We start from the raw sequence: 22,971 nt of genomic DNA on the forward strand, positions 1-22,971 counted from the left end.
TTCAATGAAAAAGAGATCATTCGTGCCAACTGGTCATCTTCGGAGCTAAGAAAATGATCGAGTTCATCAAATTTAAGTTACATCCTCCTAAACAAATGAAAACTACCACTTGCAATCCATCATATGCACGGGGGAAATATGTGAGCTACTGCTTCATGACGTTCTTATGTAGCTCTTCGTTTTAATTTAGCCATTTAGATCTGTTTGAATGCATCATCCAGTGAGCATTTGAGCACCATTTTGCTTTTTAAAAAATTTCACATTTTGAAAGATGCAAGTGGGGAAAATATTATTCCAGCAAATAAGAAATTTCAAGTTCAAACAGTAGGCTTAAAGCCTTTTTACATATACACAAGCCATAACTAGCCAGACTCAAACCTGATAATTGAGATTACTTCTCTGATTGGATATGAATAGAGCAGAGAGAACCAACACAACTGGACTCACTAATCTCAGCTTACATACCCCTGTATCTCTGATACACAATACTCTCGGTAGAAGTCAAAAAATTTGTACGGGGGAACAAGTCTGGGTTTGTAACCCACCTGCGGGGGTGATGTCCACATTTCCACCCAAAATCACTGTATCACCAAAAAACCTGAAAAAGGAATTTCCTGTGCCAAAATCCAATCTCAGGACCTTTTAGAAGAAAAGATGCCCTTAATGTCTGTGGAAATGCTTTCTCCCACCACTAAAATAAGTCTCTCCTTTATCCCTATAACTCTTTTCAAGAATCCTCAGCACAGCAGAAATTACCCCAACGGCAGCCATGGCATAAAATGCTCTATAAGGAGCCAATGCTAAGCCAGATAAATACCAATAGAACCCAGCACGCATGTAGACAATGCTCAGTCCAACTTGCTGGCCTTGAATGTGTAGAAAGGGGAATGATATAAAATTATATTTGGGTTTTGAACCACAAAGACCATGGAGAATGACACCTACGCAAAGAGCTGAGTCCAAGAACCATGGAAAACTCTGACCCACTCCGATTCTCTACAAAAACAAAATCCAGGTATTATACAGGCTTGCAACATATAAAGATGTTCAGATCAAGTCAAAATCACTTCATTTGGAAAATTTATCCCTACTCTCTCAAACAAATTTGATTAAATAATCAAGTGTCTGAAATCCTCTGATTGGACATTTGTATCACCGGAAAAACAAGTCTGAACTTTTACTAGACTCCGTATTTAAAAAAAAAAAAAAAAAAAAAAAAAAAAAAAAAAAAAAAGAAAAAGAGAGAGCTAAAAAGCATACGACAGGTAGCATTGTTCTCAGTTTCCCTCCACAACCTAACATAATATATGTACATCAATTGGCATGCTAAACACACATGACCTTTTCCCTTTGGACATGGTGGAGGAATGATCAAGGCAAGGTCCATACAGACCACCTTCACTGTACGTCCGAAGTGTTCAAAATGCTTAAGCTTAGTTGTGTGGGGTCAGTAAATTAACTTCATATATACGGAGATATTTTCTATGTAAGAGTGTATACATAGTTCAGGTTCACCGAAACTTGAACATTTTAATGTTGGTCAATTTACGTTGAAGACTGTTGTATCCTAGGCGAGAAATGTTAGAATCATCAGCACCAGGGGAAGAATTTGCCTTTAGGTTGTTAGAAAATGTCATTCACATTGGTGGGTGACGGTTTGCAGTGACGGCAAGATAACATAATTACAGTGTAATAACTAGGTACCTTGTCCACCGTGATGAAGTGAACACACGATTTCCATTTACAAAGGTTACATGCTTGACATCTCTTGGAAAGGTGCAATGTCCTTTAAAAAAGAGTTCTGTCATAAAGATACTAATGGTGCTCTAATTCCATTTCCCAAATTTACTTTGGATGTAGTAGTCCTTCTACCAAACTAAAATGGTCTTTTGACTTTGTCCAAACTTAAAGGTAACCTCTTTTCCATTCAATTTTCCAAGAGTAACACAACAATTTAAGATGGCTAGGTATAATGAAAACCTACCTGAAACCAAGCCACAAAAAGATGGAACAAACATGAGAACCGCAAGAAGGTGCAACATAAGCAGACCATGCCTGTGATTGAAGGTTTCGATTTGGGTGTCACCGTAGCTTCTTTGTCGAAGTTTGGGCTATTGGGAGACTTCTCCTCTAGAGGAAGAAGTGGATCAAAACCACTGTTAGGTTTGAAATTGACTTCCCAAGATCAACCTTAGTTTTGGAATCAAACTCCCTTTTTCGTGCATGACTGCAAAACGAAGCCGCCAAGAAACTGTTACAGAATAACCAGAAGCAATTCTTAGGCTCAACATCCAACAGGATTACTTTTAACAAAATTTTTATAACTTGGTACATTTAACAAATTCAGAGTTATGCAATGGAAGTTAATGGCATCAGTTAGACATCTAAGAAAAGGTAGACGGATATAGTGATCCTAAGAACATACAAACTTTGATCAGAATAAGTTTACTAGAGTTCTAGTTGTGTCTTCAGTATATATATATATATCGGCCTGGCTATGTCGACATACAGAAATGACATACGCAATCCTACCTACCTAAGAGCTGATTTTCTGGGGATGTTATCATCTCTGAAAAAAATCAGCTCCTTTGAACATGTCTAACCCTACCAAAAATTGAGTTCAAGTTCGAATTTATCTGACGGTCTAAAATTTTAACACTCTTTTGACAAGACTAGACATATCCGATTGAGCTGATTTTTTGTGGAGATACTATCCATAGTAGGGAGGTAATATCTACCAAAAATCAGCCCTTAGAGCAATGTGCAAGTCCACTTTTGGATTGCGTATGCCAATTCCGTATGTCATTTCTGTATGTCAACGTAGCCAGCCCGATATATATTATATATATACACACACACCCAAGAATAACAGTGAAAATAAAATTGCATTGTGAAAAGTCCTTGATAGAACATATAGTAAGAGGAACTGTCAGGTGACAAATACTCCCAAGATTAGGAATGGTCCAACCAGTTGGCACTTAAAAGATATTCATTGTTTCCAAAAATAAATGTTTTCAACCTGAGTTTTTATTTGACTGAATGGTTAAATTATTCAGTCAATTATATGAGAGGAACGTAACATCAAATATAAGTGGCTCATTGATGTGATAGTAAGTGGATGATGCATCCAGGAGTCACATTTAGCTAAAAGGAAACATATATAACTAGTGCTTGGACAACCATCACATTGATCAATCGGATGAAGCAACATGTTAAAAGAAATTTGAAATTTGAAAATTATTACGCATAAAATAAAATAAGAAAACAACCTGCAGAGAGCAGTGTGAGAATGTAACGCATGAGACAGGAGCAGAATTAGCATACCCAGCGCCAGATGAACAAAGCAGACCAAGATAACTGAAACCAATGCTATAGTAACAGTCAGATTGCCTCTAAATTATCCTCAGTACCTGTTTCACATACGGATCACAGCTTCAAGAACGAATGATTGGCATCAGTTGACTGAACAACCCAAACTTCTCTTGTTTGCTGTTAGATGGTGAACCCCAAATTTTCAACTTAATATGTACAATATGTGCAACTTTATGTATGTTGGATGAGAATTACCTTGAGTGAAAAGAAATTGGAGAAAAGATTGAGAAACTGACTGAAAAAAGTAGGTCGGACATTTTCTTCCCAAACTTGCCACCTGCAAAATACCAGACATTTTTCAGTTGATAAAAAGAATGAGATATTCGAAATTTTCTATCTGTAATATTGATTTTAGATAATTAAGGACTTCAGTCGAAGATCCAACATCCCAATAGAACTTGGTTGATTTCCATTTTTGCCATTTACTAAGCTGTGGTTATCAAGAAAACTATCTTATAAGTAAAGAGCTTGTAGTAAGCTGTAATCTTCAAAGTGTTTGCCGAAGGTTTTGCTAGATTGGCTTGTGCAAGCAAAGTCTATGGTTTCGGTAAATACCCTGGTTCAAATTCACTCGTTTAATTAAATCCTTGAGCAGATTTCTTTGTTGAAGATTACCCCATTGATAGTTCATATTAACATCTAGATTAGATCATCAGAAAACCTATAATGTTTAGAGAATCATTATATTACGATGAGTGTAGGAAGTTTTGCTGCTGCTGCCTAGCTGTTTTGGTGTTGCATCTCCCCAAGGTATTCATGATTTTGCTCAGATACATTACCCCTGACGCTATGATTGGTGTTAATTATTGATTCTTGTACCCAACTCAGTATGTGTTCTTGTTGATCAAGCTCTTCCATTGTTCGTTGCACCCAATTCTCAAGCTACCTCTAGATGAGGAGCATTTGTTCTTGGAGCTGTCGTGGCGTATGTGCCTAGAGCCTTTTGGAGCTACCAACACCTTCAAGCCCAGAGCCTTTCATTTTGTTTGTTGATTAGGCGTAAGGGGAGGGGAGATGATGTCTGTATTTTGTTGTTTTACTCATTGTAGTTTCAATTTGTATATTTCAGCTTGAGGGGGAGTGTTGGAAAAGTAGTATACTAGAATGTGTTGTCAGTAGCACTAGTAGTATGTCCAAGGGCGGCGCTATACGTAACGTCAAAACAGGGCCTCAACCACAAAAGCAAAAAACACAAAAAAAAAATTGTCAAAGTAACCACACAAGCCAAAAAAAAAAATTGTTAATGTAATACAAAAGAAATCATAAACCGAGACATATACTTTTTGTTAAAGTGTTGCTGCAAAATAAGAAAGACTATTGTTTGTCAAAAAAAGTATGAAAGAAGTAAGATAAAGAATGGAAAATTCAAAAGCAGTAGCTATCCTCAAGCTTGAACACCCTCTCTTTTCTTTGATAAATCTGATAGCATTTTCTCATCTCTCTGGTCCTTATTTAAATCAATGCCCTCAAACATAATCTTGGATGTTCGATATTGATTGCCAAAGGCAGTACCAAAGCCAAGTCCTACACCACAACCTCCACCTACGCCAAGACCCAAGAAACTCAAGGACACACCTCCAAAACTCCATCCGATTCCAAAACCGCAACCAATGCCAAAACCGTTGTATGAAATTGTTGGAAAGAGTTCCAAAACCGCAACCAATGCCAAAACCGTTGTATGAAATTGTTGGAAAGAAAAAAAATAGAGAAGGAGACGGATTTTTTATTTTTTATTTTTTTTAGTTGCCATGTTGTAGCCGTTGTCTACATTAATTGATTGGAGAATTAAAGTTTTATTTTGGAAACATAACTTAATTAGTTAGAAGGTAAATATTTAATTCCAATTTTAATGGAGAGAATATAAGAATTAAGAGAATAATCTATGTGAAATTTTCAGATTAATTAGATTTGTTAGATTAGTTTTGGATTTTTTCTTCAATGTGCGTGTCAACACTTAATAGGTGAGTTTGGGGCCCTCAAGATTCGGGCCCTGTGGCGGTCACACACCACGCACATGCTCAAGCCCGCCCTGAGTATGTCTACTCTCCTTATATTATGAGAGTCAGCCCGGCGGCCCCTATGTAAGAAATAACTTTGCTTATTCAATGTATTTAAGAAGTTCTACTATAATTATTTGGCTTTTGACAACAGAAACTTCTTCAGTCACTCAGCTTATATAACTAAAGTGAGAAACACTAACCGTATTTTGATAAAAGCGTGCACATTTGCAGTGAAGTAGATGATCAATTGGGGAGGTCAAGATCAGAATGATCAAAGACCCATTTGCAAATGCATAGCAAATTATGGAGAATAATAAGAAGCTGCTTAGTGGAGGAAACGATTCTGATATTATTAGCAGGGAGGATACCAATGAAACCACAATGGGCAATATAGCTAGGAGCAAGAAAGCCAGTGGCATTCTCAGATTTAACTCCACAGCAGCCAAAAGAGATGGCAGAGGCAGATCAAGTTCCCATGTGCGTGCTTGTCGCATCAGAGCGAAAAAGATAATGGCTATGGAGAAACCAACTATCTGCACATATCAACAAATGAAACAAAGCAACTTAACAAAAACTGAGAGTACTAACTTCCAGTACGAGTACATGAACTGTAAGTATGCACATGATCGAAATAACTAGCATTCTATCACCATGAAAAGTAGTAGTAATTACTAGTACACGAATATCTGAGCACATGCACTCTTTTTATGTATACATTTACATTTGGACGTATAAGAATTTATTATCTCCACGAAAATATGTAACAATGCCTTATGTGAGATTATGGCCAATGTGTATCGTCAAGCACCCCATGTGTGCAACTTTGATGGAGTTGGTGGGAATCTTAATTTGTGGGTTGCGAGCTAGAAAGGGGGATTGCTTCTCGTGCACTATGCCTCAATGTGGCCAATTTTTCAAACATGATAAGGAAATTTTTCAAATCATTTGATACCACATTAGATTCACATATGAAAAATGGTGTATAATATTCACAAGTTTGGTGCAGCAGAAATGTACAAGTAGGGGATTAACTAGTGTCAATACATGTATCAAGTAATACCGAATCAAGATTTTAAAATTACCTCTGAACAGTATAAAAGCAAAAATCTGCCAGCAGCAGTAGTGACAGAAACGCCAGCACCAATCGTAAATGAGCAATGTGGATCTAACTGCATAAGGATGAAAAACAATAATAAAATAAAAGTGACTCCAACAGATCTGGTGGAAAAAAAGGACTTCACTTCTTACCAGTAACAAAACTGTAGTCATGTCAGACTCTTGAGTTGAATCCCAAAAAGCTGGTGATGAATCCACTGAAATAGTCTCAGAATAGAGATTAGGAATTACATGCAGACCTGAAGTAGAATACCAAGCAATAGCTACTGGAGGAAAACAACGCAATCTGCACAGCCCTGCAATATTAAGAAAGACCGGTCACCAATAGAAGATAGTTACTTGAAAACAAAACAAAAAAGTTCAAAGGAATCTACCAGAAACATGACACAACTTTGCAATACTATGAAAGACCAACAACTCAATTTATCACATAACCTTGAAGATTGTCGACTATTTACCTTGAAGATTGTCACCTAATTTGCCTGCTCAAAATAATGTAGAATACACTTTAAATGCTTAATTTGCAATCTCGAATTACTGATTTCCATTTATGTCAAAAACCTACTTTTTTGGCAGCCAGCAGAAAAAACCCAATCACACATCTTTCCAAATGTGTGTGTATTCATGGGCTTGCAGTTTCACACTCACATTATGTATTTGGAGGTAAAACCACAAAGTGCCAGGATGTTTTAGTGAATAGGTTAGGAGTACTCCTTGTGATTGCTTTGTAAAGTTCCCCACTTTCTCCCTAAAAAGAATGTTTAATGTTTACTAGTGTATAAATCAAGATCCAGGGATCGAGTCATAGCATGGTTGGCTGTCAACACAAGTGTCATGGGATCAAGAAGAAAAACCAAAAAAGTGTATAAATCAAGAAGCTGCTTGCCAAATGGGTCCCCAAATAAAGCTAAACTTTGACCAAGAGACCAAAGTTACATGCCATTTAGTTGAAGGGAATTGATTAAGGCTCTGAAACACAAACCCTAGAGTGACCTACCTAGCTGCACTGCAGGTAGTGTAACTCAAAAATTCTTCACCTTTCATCCTAATGGAGGACTTGCAGCAGTGGCAAGAAAGGGAGCGGTGCTAGATTGATTGACGGAGAAGGTGATAAAAAACGCAGAATCAGTAACGAAAATTTTGAAATTTCAGAGTCTCTCTTTTTAATATTTAATAACAAATCAGCCAAGAAATTCAACGTGGTAGAAGCCTTGAAAACTGTCTCCGATACCACTTTGATGCAATAGCAACTGCTGATCAAACTCAATTTTCAGCTACAGCAGTTCACATAAATGACGCTGCCACCTGGCAGTGCATATTTAAAACTTGCATAAATAATCACATGTCAGCCTTTGCTTTAAAATTGCATAACTACACGTGAAATGATCGAAATGCCCTAAAAAATGGTCAAACAACTTAAGTTGTCTCATCTCATAATGCGTATTTCAATTTTCCACAGACTTACATTACTATTGGAACGAGACTAAAGGTTTTTAAACCCATTTCCGTGTAAAACTAATTAAGAAACTAATCTATACCAACTAACCCTAATTAAAACCATGCTGCATCAATATCAAAATTAAACACGTTTTCAAAAATACCTTTCTAGTTTTTACCCATGATTTGAACTGTTCCTACATTTACTTTGATGGGTCATTAAGGTACTTGAGTAATCAAGAAAACAGTCCCCAAATTTTGAGATTATTTAGATTTCTCTCCACTTAAAGTGAGTCTAGACATGTACTCATCATTGAGATTGTCCAATATTAGTAGTTTAGTACTTCGATGAACTCATCATTGAGATTGTCCAATATTAGTAGTTTAGTACTTCAATGATACCACCATAGCACTATCCAAGTATATCATTACTTGTAGTTGATCTTCACCATTATCTGAAATTACTACCTTGAAATTGCCTAAACTTGCCAGTGGAGGTATTCTATCTCCCAGACATCTCATGTGCTTCCATATGCCATACCTTCATCTTGGTACGATCACAAATCATCATAGTATCTTCTTTAGCAGTGCCTTTCTTCAAGAGACTCAGACCACCATTTTAGTGTCTTTGATCTCTTCCAACATTCCATGCGTTGTCCTTAGAATCTCTTTCTTCATGATGTCAACAAGTGCATGCAGTTTCATCCCGAGGGCACAAATTGTCAGCACAAAGTTAACTTAGTTTCAACCACTAGATACTTGATGGAGTCCCCATTTCTTATTATTCTCGCTATCAACTATTCAACCTCCTCTTGTCCAACTGCAAGAGTAAATGCTGTGTCACTGAGCATGCCTTGATAGCCTAAAACTGTCACTCCGAAGTATCACCCTCGACTCCACAGACTTGTTCCTTTTCCTTTTACTGCACTTGTTGTGCTTCCTACTAACACCTTTTGAATCAATATGGTTACTTGTGCACTATCCATTTACACTGACACAGTTCACTGTTAAGAATGCAATGCCAACACCTTCCACCGATAATAAGGCTTTTAACCACACTTTGATACCACTTGTCAGGGGCCAAGCATCAACTTGCTACCAACCATGCGGTACTCGAGCTAAGTTGCTAACCGACCATCTACTAAATTCAACCTTCTCATAGTGGCTTCAAAAATCCACACACACAGACTCACACTCGCACTCACACAAAAACAACAACAGCAAAAAATATAAAATAAAGTTATGCGATGAGATATATCATATATAACAGAAAGGAATGCAAAGTAATACGATGAGATATCCGATCAGAGAAAAATAAAAGCAACATAAAGCAGAAACAAGTACACTAAAACTCGCGAAGCAAGTCCCATCAAATATCCCCATCTAAACACAAAAGCCTCCAAAAGTAGTAGCACGCAAGTCCTCCCATATCTTTTACCAAAGGAAGATACGTCTTACAAGCTCACACAACATAACACAAGAACAACAGAAAATCACATGTTCAAAATATCATGATGTTTGAATTCCTTCATATTACTTCAACGAATATGCCCCTAGTTTTACTGTGAAATAGGACCTTTAAAGGGCAGGAATTGTGCGGACCGTGCCAAGATGTACTACTTTGAAAAATAAAATAAAGGTAAGTGAGTTCCATAGAGCAGTTGTGGACTTGTGGCAGGGATATTTCTATGGTTATAGAGATATCAAAATCAGTGACCAATAACACCAAGCCTAGGCTTATCTAATATCAAACCACAGCAAGCAGACATGGTATATTTAGTTTTCTAGATAAGCAACCAATGCAGCTATTTATAGTCCGAAATGACCGTATGCTTCTGTAGAACTTAGAATTTCGCGTAGGATCCCAACATCAGATGATCAATCGGGATGATGCACAGCAATGATTAACACAAACACAAGAACATACAATCAGTTCAAAATTCAAACATCGAATGTTACATGGACACGCCATATTTTGAAAGAAACCCGTGTCGGATACATATCCACGTGTCCGTGTCGGACACATATTAGACACATATTGTATGTGATTTACCTCAAATTTTTATATTTCGCCATGTCAAACACTATGCATCCGTGTCCGATACGGACACACCTATCTGTGTCAATGTAACTTATCCTTTTGAACAAATTACAATGATATAAATAGTAAAAGCATCGAATTTTGACTTTATATTTTTATTTAAGTAGTGCATAGAGAACCAAAACCAATGTACTGATCTACATCTAAACTAATTATCATGAGAATAAGAAAGACTAGCTAAACTTGCTAAAAATCGCAACCGGCAAAAGACCTAAAAGCTTATAGAAAATGATAGGTTTAAAACAAGAGGGTGATCCTCCTTTAGAGATATTTCCTGCACCATTAAAGATCGCATATTGGTCAAATTTGCAACAGCTAATATCTTCAAAAAAAAGTAATAAATGTTAACAGAGACAGATTGCTGCCATTCTTTTTCTTCACTGAATGAATTCCTACATCTCAAAAAGGGCAGGCCAGACCGCCAGACAGAAACAGAGACCTGTCTAGACACATTAAATTTCAAGAATTAATGAACAGACTGGCAAGTTAGTAAAATAATAACCTTCTCAGAATAGAAAGAAAGTAGCAGCGACGCAGGGGAAAACTTTCTCTTCCCATCATCCGGATTAAAAAATTGTCCAACTGCCATGGAAGCTGCTGGTGGAGGCCTACCTGACACAGTCTGGGCTTCAAAAAGTTGAGTTACACGTTTATAACAAAAGAGGGAGATGTAAGCTTCATAAAATGAGTACAAAGTAATGCCACAATATTATGTCCTTGACTCCTGCCCAGGCTCAGAAAGAAGTTCCAACCAACTAGGCTTTTGAGTATCATGCAAAATTATCACAACTAATATCAGTACTCCTTGTCCAATGGATAAAGAGAAAAATACCGGACGAGGTGAAACTGAGATAGTTAAAAAATGGAAACCGCGCATATCCTCAGGGCCTAACTGAAGTACTGCAGAAGGAGGTGGTTGTTCTGTTTGGCTCCCTGGCTCAATCTGATAAATAAACAGCACAAATACATAAATCGGCATAACATCCCGATACAATTTTGAATTTTCGTATAATTATCGGGCTTAGAGAACTACAGATTTTAATGGAACCAGCTATTGTTTCTAGGAATGGTAGCACTTTCTTTCATCACTACTATACCAATGAAACAGTAAAAGAAGACTCCTCAAGTGAAGAAACAATTGCAGAAATTGTTGGCACAAATACTTATATCCAAAGAGCATCTGTTCCTTGCAAGATAGTAAGAATATACTTGAAGATTCCAAAGTTCAATACCTGTATTGGAGCTGGTCCTGCAGGAATCTCAACCATCTTTGATGTCACCTCCACTACTCCTTTACTTGGACTTGTGTCTGAGGCCATTTTGCTCTTTTCAGGCCAAAGATGAAGCCTGACCCCAGAACATGGAGCAAGGTTTGTAACAAATGCAAAGTAGTTTTTTCCATCTGATCCCTAGGCACAGAATTCATATTGTGAACAACATAATAGTTGAGAAAGAACACAATGGAACAGAAACAATTTAGAGCCTATAGGACCAGACATTCAGTTAATGAGCAAGATTCAAATAATATTTGCGTCAACATGTAATTTGAACTTTGGATGAATGGACAATATATGAAGCATGGGCATGAACACGCAATTCCTAATACCAAATGCATCTAAGATTAACAATAAAATCAACGTAGAAAGAAAAATGAACCAAAAGAAAATCCTAAGAAACTAAAAAAGTTAAAAAGGTATTAGTGGAGCTAACCAGTTTTAGGATGTCTAACCACCGCCGTCTCCCATCCATTGCTAGAACAGTGACAGTGGTCGATATTGTAGCAATGACAATTATTCATGGTGAATTGGTGATAATCATAGACTGTGAACTCGTGATATAAAAGGGATCCATTTTCTGTGTAGTGCAACAGGTAATAGCAATTGTCACAAAAGTAACAGGGATTTTCCTGAGCCCACTTATCATCAACTGTTACCTTCGTAGCTCGATAGACCTTACAAACAGAACATTTTCGGAAACGGTTTTTATGTTGAAATGTAAGTACTGGATAGGGTACCCGGTTTTGCACATCCTCAGGGTGAATCAATCTCATGTCTCTAATCACAATAATACGCTTGCAATCTCCCTGATGGCAACTCGAAACGACAAGTCACAAAATCGAATCTTATGCATGTCAACAGCTTTGAACTGAGGTAAGTGGGGAGTGGTCGCGTGAGCTAACAATGCCCTTTGCTTCTGCTGCAATTCACCCGATAGTATGCACTCCCATTTAGATTTCCTAAGCCACTCAAATATCGGATCACTATAATCTATAGCAGAAGGATCTCTCTTATCATTACAAAAAACATCTTCTATAACAAAATAACCGGAATGATCAGTCAAACAATATATTTGATCTCTCCACTCACTTAACATTTGACTACCAAGTACCCATATTTTCGACATCTTATACACTTGAACACAAAGAATAACTTGAGGATAAGGAATAGGAATATGTTCATTTACATTGGACAGCTTTCTAATCTTCGTTATAAATTTAAGTGATGTCATCTTCCCAATGTTCTCTAATAAAGGAACTGACACCTCATTGCCACTACTAAACGAATGTAATTTCACAGCCATTCTATCTTCATCTTGTTTCTCCTTTATCTTAACTACTTCCTCTATCTTTCCAACAAAACTAGGATTCTCTAATTCAACAGCCCTTTTTGTACCCTTGTTCTTTTTTTTTTTATTTGTTGTTGTTTGTAAAGATGTATGAATTTGTAATGCATCTTTTGAAGCTATTTCGACTAGATCTTCTTCTGAGAGAATCTTTAGTTCATTGACTGAAATATCCTCGTCCTGATAATCGTTGTGAAAATAAATTTTGTAATTCTATGACGACTGAGGTTTCGAATTCAACTGCTCCATCCTCCATCTGGTATCACAAATTCGAAAGTTTAATCCAGTAAAAGGAGCGATGGATCAACTCGTCTTCAGATTTATAGTTATCATTCATAACTCATCAACATATATGAGAAACCCTACCCATCCCACGTGTTGAGACTTAAGCGAGAAGAAAAAATAGAATGGAAGACTAAAAAATAGCGGAGTGATGGAGGACTGCTAGTGGGAAATACATTAACTTCACTTTTAATTTTAATAGGGTATTCAGCGTGCGTTTGGATCAATTCATTTTTGGCCCCAATTCTATCAGACTCAACTTTAACCGTTCGTATGTTTTGCTCCTTATGATTTCAAAATCCCCACACACACACGGTTAGCATCCAAGGGTTATTAGCTACTAGCCGTTGGAGTTTTGAATGTTGCTCCCATAGTCCTTTAATAAAAGAGGAGCTAAAAGCTTAAAAAGTTTTGTCAAAATAGAGGCCAAAAATAAAAATATTTTTAAATTGAATATTTTTTTTTAAATATACTAAAATCTCCCAATTCAATAGACTTCATAGTGTTTATTTTGCAAAATATAACCCTAATTGGATAAAACTCCTAATTTGTTACGTGTAATTAGGGCCAATTTATCTTTAATAATATACACAGTATAACCTTAATTTGACGAAAGCCCCTATTTGTGTACATGTAATTGGGGCCAATTTATGCACAATATACACAATAGAAATCTAATTTGACAAAAGCCCCAATGTATATAGTATAATTTGGGCCAATTTATATTCAATTTTACAAATAAATTATAATTGGAAAAAACCCCCCAAATTTTATAAGTAATCTTAAACCCTAGTTGTTAGGGTAATTGTTAATTAGTCATTTTAATACCCTAATTATAAACTAATTCCTTCTTGACTTCTTGTAATATGTAAAAACTAACATCCAACCCGTCGATTTTTTAATTTAGATGGTCATTTAAATTGAAATCAACGAAATGAAATTGTATTGGAATCCAAGATCGAAATAAATCGAAACTGAAATTTACAAGTTCCATGTGCAAGTCACATGAAAGGTAAAATTGTCATTTTAAAAATATGATACGGAACAGTTAAAGTTGACTCAGTCAACTAACAGAATTGGGGCCAAAAACGAATTAAGCAACTTACAGGAACCAAACGCTGAATACCCTATTAAAAATGGGGCCAAAATCGAATAAACTCTATTTTTTGTTTGTTTATATGGAATACTTTTATACTAAGGCACGTGTTTTTGTCCACTTCCAAAGTTTCAGACTTTCAGCCGATATCTTTGACTGTTGATTGATGAAATAGATTATAGAATACTTAAATGTCCAATTTATCCTTCACATTTTATTTTATATATTAAACATATAGGGATATATGTGTAAATAGCCAAAATTAAATATATATTATAATATATTAGTATATAAGTCGGATTAGGTCGGTTATTTTCAGTTATCACAAATCAAAACCTAGCACCGAACCGACCTAGTCGGTTTTAGCATATTTACAACTGATCCGAACCGATCTAAATGGATAACCGACCTGTATGGCACGGTTCGGATCGGGTCGATCGGTTTTGTCGGGTTGAACAGATTTTTGCACACTCCTAGAGAACACAAAGAATTTAGAGCGGTTTATGGGGGCACTCCCTGGCCAAGTTAACAAATTGAAGACTTTAGGCCTACTTTTTCAGTTTTTTCAACCCGTGGAGCAAAAAAAAAAGACCAAACCCGAAACAATTGTTCTAATTAAAACTCATAAAACAGGCCCGTAGGACAAAATTGCGTTTTAATTTTGCTTCTAGTTTGGTTCCGCAAATAATTAAGGCTCAAGGACAAATCAGGTTGACCACTGCTGAAAAACAATATTACCCTTATTTAAGTTGTTATCAGTTAAATCAAAATCAAAATATTGTGGCTATTGGGGAAAACTCTCACGTGACTTTTCAAGCACACTCACATTTTATGTTAGGACTAACATGAAAATTTTAATTTATTTCATATTGTACACATGCATAGTGGTGTTTGCATGTTTATTGAACACATGCATATTGGTGGGTGTGTGCATGTGTGGTAGTAATGTTTGCATGTTTGTCACACACATGCATAATGGTGTGTGCATGTGTGGTATACACATGCATAGTAGTGTTTGCATGTTTGTTATGCACATGTATACACATATATACTGTTTGCATATGTGTTATACACATGCATAATGATGTTTGCATGTGTGCTATACACATGTACAATAATTAAGAGCTAATGTTGATTACGTGTTTTTATGTATTTCAGGCAGTAAAGTCAATTATGTGCAGAAATGTGCCACTTTGGCGAAATAAAGGAGCAAGGGTTGGTTACTAAGAAGTTATGTGATAAAAGCCAAGATTCAAGGAGACAAAGCCTTTGTAAAACCCAATCAAAAGCTGAAAAGTCAACACGGGCAGAAATAGAGCACAAGTCAGCAGAATTTCCGAAGACCATATCTTTGGACTCAGACCTCGGATTTTGGCCTACCTTACATCAAAACGACCGGCTTGGAAAGAGCTTTCCAATGGTCCAAGCCTTGACCTGATCAGAGGAGCAAAAGTGGATGAAAAATCTGATGAAGTCAAAGCCAGCTGAAACGGGCTTTGTGGACTGAAGAAATTGGGCTTTGGGCTCGATTTTCTGGCCCAAAACATGGCTCCTCAGCCCATGCATGAAATTGTGGATCTGGTCTGCTCCCTTACAATAAAGAAGGCTTAGCTCTTAAGTTAGAGTTGGTAGATAATCTAGAATAGAAAAGTAGCCATTAAAATAGCTTGTAGATCTAGTTTTTCTGAATTCAATTAGTTAATTAATTAGTTTCATACATTGTTCTAGATTAGTTATTTGAATCATTATCCTTCATTAGATAAATAAAATAGTTTATTCTTGATCATTTCGATTTTTGTCATTTAAATTTGTTTAGATCTAATTTCAATTGTTATTATTCAATTCTTAGTTATTAATTTAGATTTCAATTATTGTTTAGTTAAATTTAATAAAGTTATAATCTTTATATTACGTCTAGTTTTAATTCATATCGTAGTATAATTCTCACCATTGCTCTCATTAGACTTTGGATAGACTAGTCAATTGTAGAAAACTTGAATGCTAAAGAACTAGGAGTGGAACGAACTTTTTACTCCACTCTATTTCGATATAATTGAGAGTAGATATCTTTGATAATCGAGCATCTAGTTCAGTTTAGTTTTACTTGCGTTTTGAGTTTCATTGTTCAATTCGTAGGTAAACTATTCATTTTACGTTTATCAGCTAGTCTAGCAAGATCCTATAGTATGAGGCATAAGTACATTCTTATGCTTTTTTTTGGTTTGCCGCGTCATGTGCTTTTTTTTCCCTCGATTTACGTACCGCTACACGGGATTGGGTTGGGGTGAAATTATGAGACCCACCAATTCGTTGTTCATTCGCTTTAGGTGTTATGACTTGGCCGGATGGAGGTCTGCAACCTCAATGGGTTGCTCTTTACACCCCATCGCATCGAAAGTAACGCTTTGACAAAGTTAGCACGGGTTAATGAAACATAGAGAAAGTCTTGACAAGTTATCATGGTGTGGCAGGACGCAAAAGAACCTCGCTTCTATATAGAAGAGGAGGATAACCCCTAAATGCTGGATATGTGGTAAGTTTTATTTTTTTTGTTCGTGGCTGCTTATGTCCAAAGCAATTTGATTTTTGTTATCCCCATAACAGGTGGAACTCATATAGAGTTGTGTCTGTTTTTATTTATCTCTATTAGTATGTTCTAATTTGTTTTGCAAGTGTTCCAAAATTTCACGCGTTTCCATGGTATTTTCTATCCTTCTTATTTTGAATTACTTTGAGGACAAAGCATGCTTTTGTTTGGGGGGTGGCATTGAAACACACGTAATTTAAGGCACTTATTAGTATATATATGTATAATATGCACTTGTTTTCTAGTAAAAAAAATTCAAAAAAATTCAAAAATATAAAAAAAATAAAAGTTTATGCTATACACTTAGAAATACTGGTATTGTTTCTTTTTCTATGATGATAATAGTCTAGAAGTTTCACGTTAGCTCTAAATTAGAATAGTTTTTAGAAACTTAGGTTAATACATAGGTAATAATCATTGCATATTTCTATAAATATATTGTATGAGCATCTATGTTTGTATTGGCAGTAAGTTTCTGAAATCTAGGCTAGTATACTTATTCTACAAATCCGGTGAGAATATAGCCTAAAAACCTTATATGAGTTAAATGTTTGAGAAATGACATAAGGGAGAAGTAAATTCCGAATAGAGAAGTCACACGTCCACTTACCTGATCACTATGCCATGTCCTAAGAGAGAATTTAGGCCCTTTTTGGATCGATATAGCTAAAAATTCAAACCTATATGAAATTATTTTCCGCTAGTTGCCCCTCTGAGCCTTTATTTAGCCTTTCATAAACCACAATTCCTTTACCCTTTTACAAAAAACAAAACAAAATAAAAATCAGCCTACCCATATTTGAATGAGTCTGAGAATATAGATGAAGAAAAGAAAAGAGAAAAACCGGTGAAACTAATAATTTGTTAATTGCTTCAAATAAGAAAAGAAAAGAAAGTTTTTATCCAAAGAAAAGAAAAAATATATATATAAATAAATAAAATAAAAAGTTAGAACTCCAAAAAATAGAATCAAAGGAGTTAAAAGCCAAAGAAAAAGAAAAAAAATGGCTAATGATGAAAACAAAGCATAGAAGCAAAGTAAGAACAAGGTTTTCTCTAGTTACATAATATGAAGACTATATTATCTCATACTCGTCCTTTTAAATATCCATTTCCTTCATTCTTAAAACCATCACCTAATCCCCGCAACACCTAATAAAGACATCTAGCTCAATTAGGAATAGGTTAGTGTGATAGTAAGTGGCAGATGTGTTTGATCGACTTCGGCTTCCTTGTGTGTCATTGAGATTAAGGGTAAAGTGTGCCTATCGCACACTTGAGTAAAGTTTAAACTTGAGTGGAAAAATCAGAGTGGTTTTTGTCTTGACATTTATGTGAGGACCTACTTAAGGACGCTATTCCAAAGTTTCAGAAATGGACCTGTAGTGCATTTCATAGCATAGTTCATTATATATATGTTTATCTAGATGATTGATTATTATGCACATATTAGCTCAGGTTTCGACTTGATTATTCTGTATTCATTGCAAGTGAGATGTATAGATATCTGAGAATAAATAAATAAATAATAGTTATATTTCTTAGTCGTTGTAGTATAGATAAAGTTTGTGAGTATCTTCACTGGAAAACTCTCACGAGGCTATAACTCGTCCACTAGGGAATTCCTAGTGGTTTAAGGCCTTGTTACATATGGTCAATGCAATCGCACTAGGCGAAACGAGATTAGTTAGAACTTTATTTTTTGGTCATTTATTTTAATTTCTCATATTTGCTTGAGGCCAAGCATAATGCTGTTTGGTGGTGGTTTGATAAGAGCCCAAAACTGTAGTTTTAACCCCTTAACAATATTACTTTTAGACCAATTATGTGATTAATAAATAAGAGTTAGTGCTATTTACGTGTTTTTGTATATTTCAGGCATTGGAGTCGAATATGTGAAGAAATATGTCCCTTTCGCGAGATAAAGAAGCAAAGGTTGGTTACTAAGAAGTTCTATGATTAAAGGCCAAGATTCAAGAAGAAAAAGCCTTTTTAAAGCCCGGTCAAAGCTGAAAAGTCAAAGTCAACGCATACAGAAATAGCGCATAAAAGTCAACAGAACTTCCGAAGGCCGTATCTTTGGACTCAGACCTCAGAATTGGGCCTACCATATGTGAAAACGACCGGCTCGGAAAGAGCTTTCTAATGGTCTAGGCCTTGACCCAATCAAAGGAGCAAAAGTAGGCAAAAAGGCTATTGCAGTAATTTCTAGCAGAGAAACCTTTTTTGGACCGAAGTAATCAAATTTTGGGCTCGATTTTATGGTCGAAAACTTAGATTTTAATACTTAGACTTAGTTTATAATTCAGTACTTAGTTTACACTCCTTGATTAGATTCATAATATAGATTAGACTTAATTATTTTAGTCAGTACTTGGTTTTTAATACAGTTTTGAATCATTAGACTCTTTTCCATTAGATAAATAAAATCCAAGTTATTGTTCTTTATTATGTCTTCTTCTTATTTCTATATTAATGATAGTTTGATGAATCGAAGTTAAACCTCCATTATAGGGGTTTGGTGAAGCTTTAATAAAAACTTAATGTGTTAGTGTAGAAATAGTTGTAATAATCTATTCCACTCTAGAAGGTAGTTAATTCACATACTAATTATTAGTTGGTAGAGATTGTCATGAATAATTAGGGATTAGAAAGACACAATCTTTATGTGAAAACATAAAGATTACAACAAATCTATATTAGTTTATCAAGGTGGAATCAAATTCCCCTAATTCCTCTCTCCATATTCACATCTTAGTATTAAATTACCGTAGTATAAGTTAGAACATTTTAATTAGTATTCAATCACCACATTAGCATAATCTCATTTCATTACTCTCATCGATTTGGTTAGAATTAATTAACTAGGAAACCTTACATCTAAACAAGCTAGGAGTGGAACGAATTCTCTACTCCACATATTGTATTGATATAACGAGAGTAGAACTTTGATCACCGAGTAAATTGTTGTGTTTTACTTCTGTTTAAGTTTAATTAGTTAAGTAGGAGTAAACTATACTTTTTATGTTTTATCATTATGTGTACTCCAACAAGTTGGGTACACAACACACAATACTAGCCTATACTTACAAATTTGCTATATTGGTTTTCCCATCGGATAAGCCATGAAGGCTTTCCTTCAGTGATGATCGAAGAATTTTCTTGCAAGCTTGCACCTATTTTTGACAAGATATCAGCTGCAACGTTGGCCTCTCTCCATGTGTGAGTAATGGAGAGGGATTGAAGTTTTAGCCGACATGCTTTCCATCTTGCTTGTAGTTCCCAAATGATTTCTCCGCTAGTGAAAGAAGCCACTGTTGCAGTAGAATCAGACTCTACCCAAATTTTTAACCAACCTCGTGCAATCGTCGTTTCCACGCCCAAAACGATAGCATGACACTCTGTTTTGTAACTGGTGCTGACACCTAAGTTCTTATGAAGAGTAATAAGAAAATCACCAGTAAAGTTTCTGAAGGTTGCACTTATACTTGAAAGACTAGGATTGCCAAAAGAGGCACCATCAGTTTCTGAAGGTTACACCTATACATGGGCCCCTCTCATTAGGTCATGCTATGAGAGAATCATCTGACGAGAGTAATAATATGACACGTGTATTATGGGTTGTAACATATTTAATATTTAATGTTATCTTGTATTGAATTGAATTAAAGTCTTTGAATCGGCAAATCAATCCTTGAATTGAATTGAAGTCTTTGAATCGGCAAGTCAAACCTTGAATTGAATTGAAGTCTTTGAATCAACAAGTCAATCCTTGAATTGAATTGAAATATTTGAATCGGCAAGTCAATCCTTGAATTGAATTGAATTAATGATAAACTACTATATATGAGTAATACTAAATCGACTTTGGAGACTCCTCCGTAACCCCTAGTTTGAAGTTTTATTGACTTGAATTGAAGTCTTGACAGGTCGATACTTGGATAAGGTCTCCGACATGACAAGATATTGAATTGAATTAAAGTCTTGGCAGGTCGATCCTTGGATAAGGTCTTCATCCTGACAAGATATTGACTGGTAACGACTCGCTAACTGCAATAGCTCTATAAAATATGTGAGTAGGACATAGCAGAAACCCTAAGTTGGAATTTGATCATTATGATCTGTTGGTTGTTGCTGCAGTTGGTCATTTCAATAATGCAAGTGGAGATGAAGTTAGGTGAAAGCTTGGTCTAAAGCAACTCCTATTGCAACATGGAGCAATAGTATCCTACCTCGATTGGAATAAATATCCTACTACAGTAGGTGCTAATTGTCATTATGTACCAATACTTGGAGCTAGAAACTTATGAACGAATCATCGATTGTTTTGGTAGTTTTTCTACCAGTACGTCTTTTGTAAATCCAGAATCTCTCATGTAAGACTTTCACCATTCTTGAAATCCGAAGATCTTAAGCATTTGAACTACTGTGATGTAGTCAGTACCGTACCCAATGCAAAACCATAAGAGTCTAATAAGACTACGAAGTGTTTCTACTGCAACAATTGGGTGAACTAGTTAGTAATCTTGCACATACTTGATTTATGCACAAAAAATTTGGTTGGGTGACCTGCTAAGGAGGGAGTTGTAATGTACGAAAAGAAATAAGTAATATCGATTTGCATGGATCATTGAGCTTAAATCACAAATGAATCGAACATGCACAGGCATATGACAATATCTAACCCCAATTTGAGATGGTTGTCGCTAGCCCCACCCCGTTTCTCGAGTGTAAGCAACCTACAGTCAACCCTTGAAGGAACGAGATGTACATAAAGAAAATAGTATCAAGGAGTGTACTTAAAATTTGAATATATAAGCTGTTTTTTTCTTTTCACATGCTTTTAAAAATAATCGGGGAAAAATGAGGCACTCCATTGCTCTCTCAAGATTTTTTAAACTATAAGCTATTAGGCTGTGGCGATGATGTAGAACGTGCAGCTAGATAGCATTACCATGGAAGCAGAACAGTATTCAATAGCAACTAGAACTAGTATTTTCCATAATGAAATATTGATTTTATGTCAACTTTTGTTGTTTGGTTACTTTGGTGTTTAGCTGGGCGCTTGCCTAAAGACAACAATGTGTCATAGATAGGGAATTCTGGACTTTCAGACGGGAACGTGAAGGGTGGACTCGTAGGCGGATAGAGTTAATGACTATTTAGTACCACGAACTTTCACATTTTTTCCTAAATGGTACCCGAACTTTGTTTCTTGCCTATTCGTACCACAAAGTTTCAATTTTTTTCAATTTAGTACCTCAGTTAATTTTCCATCCAATTCCGTCCAATTTCACTAACGGCGTTAGCACTATTCACACAGCACTATTCATGTTAATACTATTCACACAGTACTATTCAAGTGAACAGTGTTTTCACTATTCACATTAACATTGTTTTTTTTTTAATTCAAATTTTGAAAAACACTATTTACGTGAATAGTAAAAACACTGTTCACATATTTTTTAAAAAAAATCTTTAATCAATCTTAAAAATTAATTCTTTAATAAAAAATAATAAAAAAAACACTATTCAAGTGAGCAGTGTTTTTGCTATTCACGTGAACAGTGTTTTTTTTTATAATAATCTAATTTTTAAGATTGATTAAAGATTATTAAAAAAACACTGTTCACGTGAATAGTATTTTTTTTTTCATTAAAGAATTAATTTTTAAGATTGATTAAAGATTTTTTTTTGAAAAAAAACTGTTCACATGAAAAGTGAAAACAATGTTCATGTGAATAGTGTTTTTTTGAAAAAACAATGGTCACGTGAATAGTGAAAAATTGTTCACATGAATAGTGCTGATGTGAATAGTGTTAACGCCATTAGTGAAATTGGACGGAATTGGATGAAAAATTAACTGATGTACTAAATTGAAACAAATTGAAACTTCGTGGTACGAATAGGCGAGAAACAAAGTTCGGGTACTATTTAGGAAAAAAAACGAAAGTTTGTGGTACTAAATAGTCATAAACTCTAGACGGATATTATGAAGTAGGGGAAAACTCAAAGCTCCATTTTCCAATGGCTTTCTCCATGACCATGCTTTCGGTTGAGTGTGATTGAATCGGAAAAAAAAAATATAAAGCGATAGACGAGTATGATCATGTGAGGGAGCTTATCAAATGGGGAATAAATTACTTACTGCTGCCCTTTAATTTCTCTGCTACAATCATCGACCAAATTTATAGTCAGGTACCATGACCAACAGTTTATATAGATGTACTTAGTTACTTTAAATCACATCTACCTAACATTTATTATACTCTCTAACTTTAAATCACATCTATAGTTTGATCATGTTGTTATATATAACGGTTTCAAAATCAATCAAAGTGATAAATATATTTATTAT

General features: G+C 35.5%; 1 pseudogene across 1 annotated transcript; it reads right to left on the reverse strand.

The window, feature by feature from the left end:
• Nucleotides 1–262: 262 nt before the first annotated feature.
• Nucleotides 263–12,606, reverse strand: LOC147499462 (uncharacterized; annotated as a pseudogene). The gene is made up of 13 exons (XR_015197008.1): nt 12,097–12,606; nt 11,737–11,817; nt 11,259–11,435; nt 10,859–10,969; nt 10,529–10,648; nt 10,227–10,300; nt 6,621–6,797; nt 6,455–6,541; nt 5,573–5,905; nt 3,555–3,649; nt 3,270–3,396; nt 1,985–2,251; nt 263–996 (listed from the first exon to the last, which is right to left on the reverse strand). The product of XR_015197008.1 is annotated as an uncharacterized LOC147499462 (transcript).
• Nucleotides 12,607–22,971: the final 10,365 nt, after the last annotated feature.

The sequence above is a fragment of the Coptis chinensis genome, chromosome 5, assembly GCF_015680905.1.
Source record: "Coptis chinensis isolate HL-2020 chromosome 5, ASM1568090v1, whole genome shotgun sequence".
Taxonomy (NCBI): Eukaryota; Viridiplantae; Streptophyta; class Magnoliopsida; order Ranunculales; family Ranunculaceae; genus Coptis; species Coptis chinensis.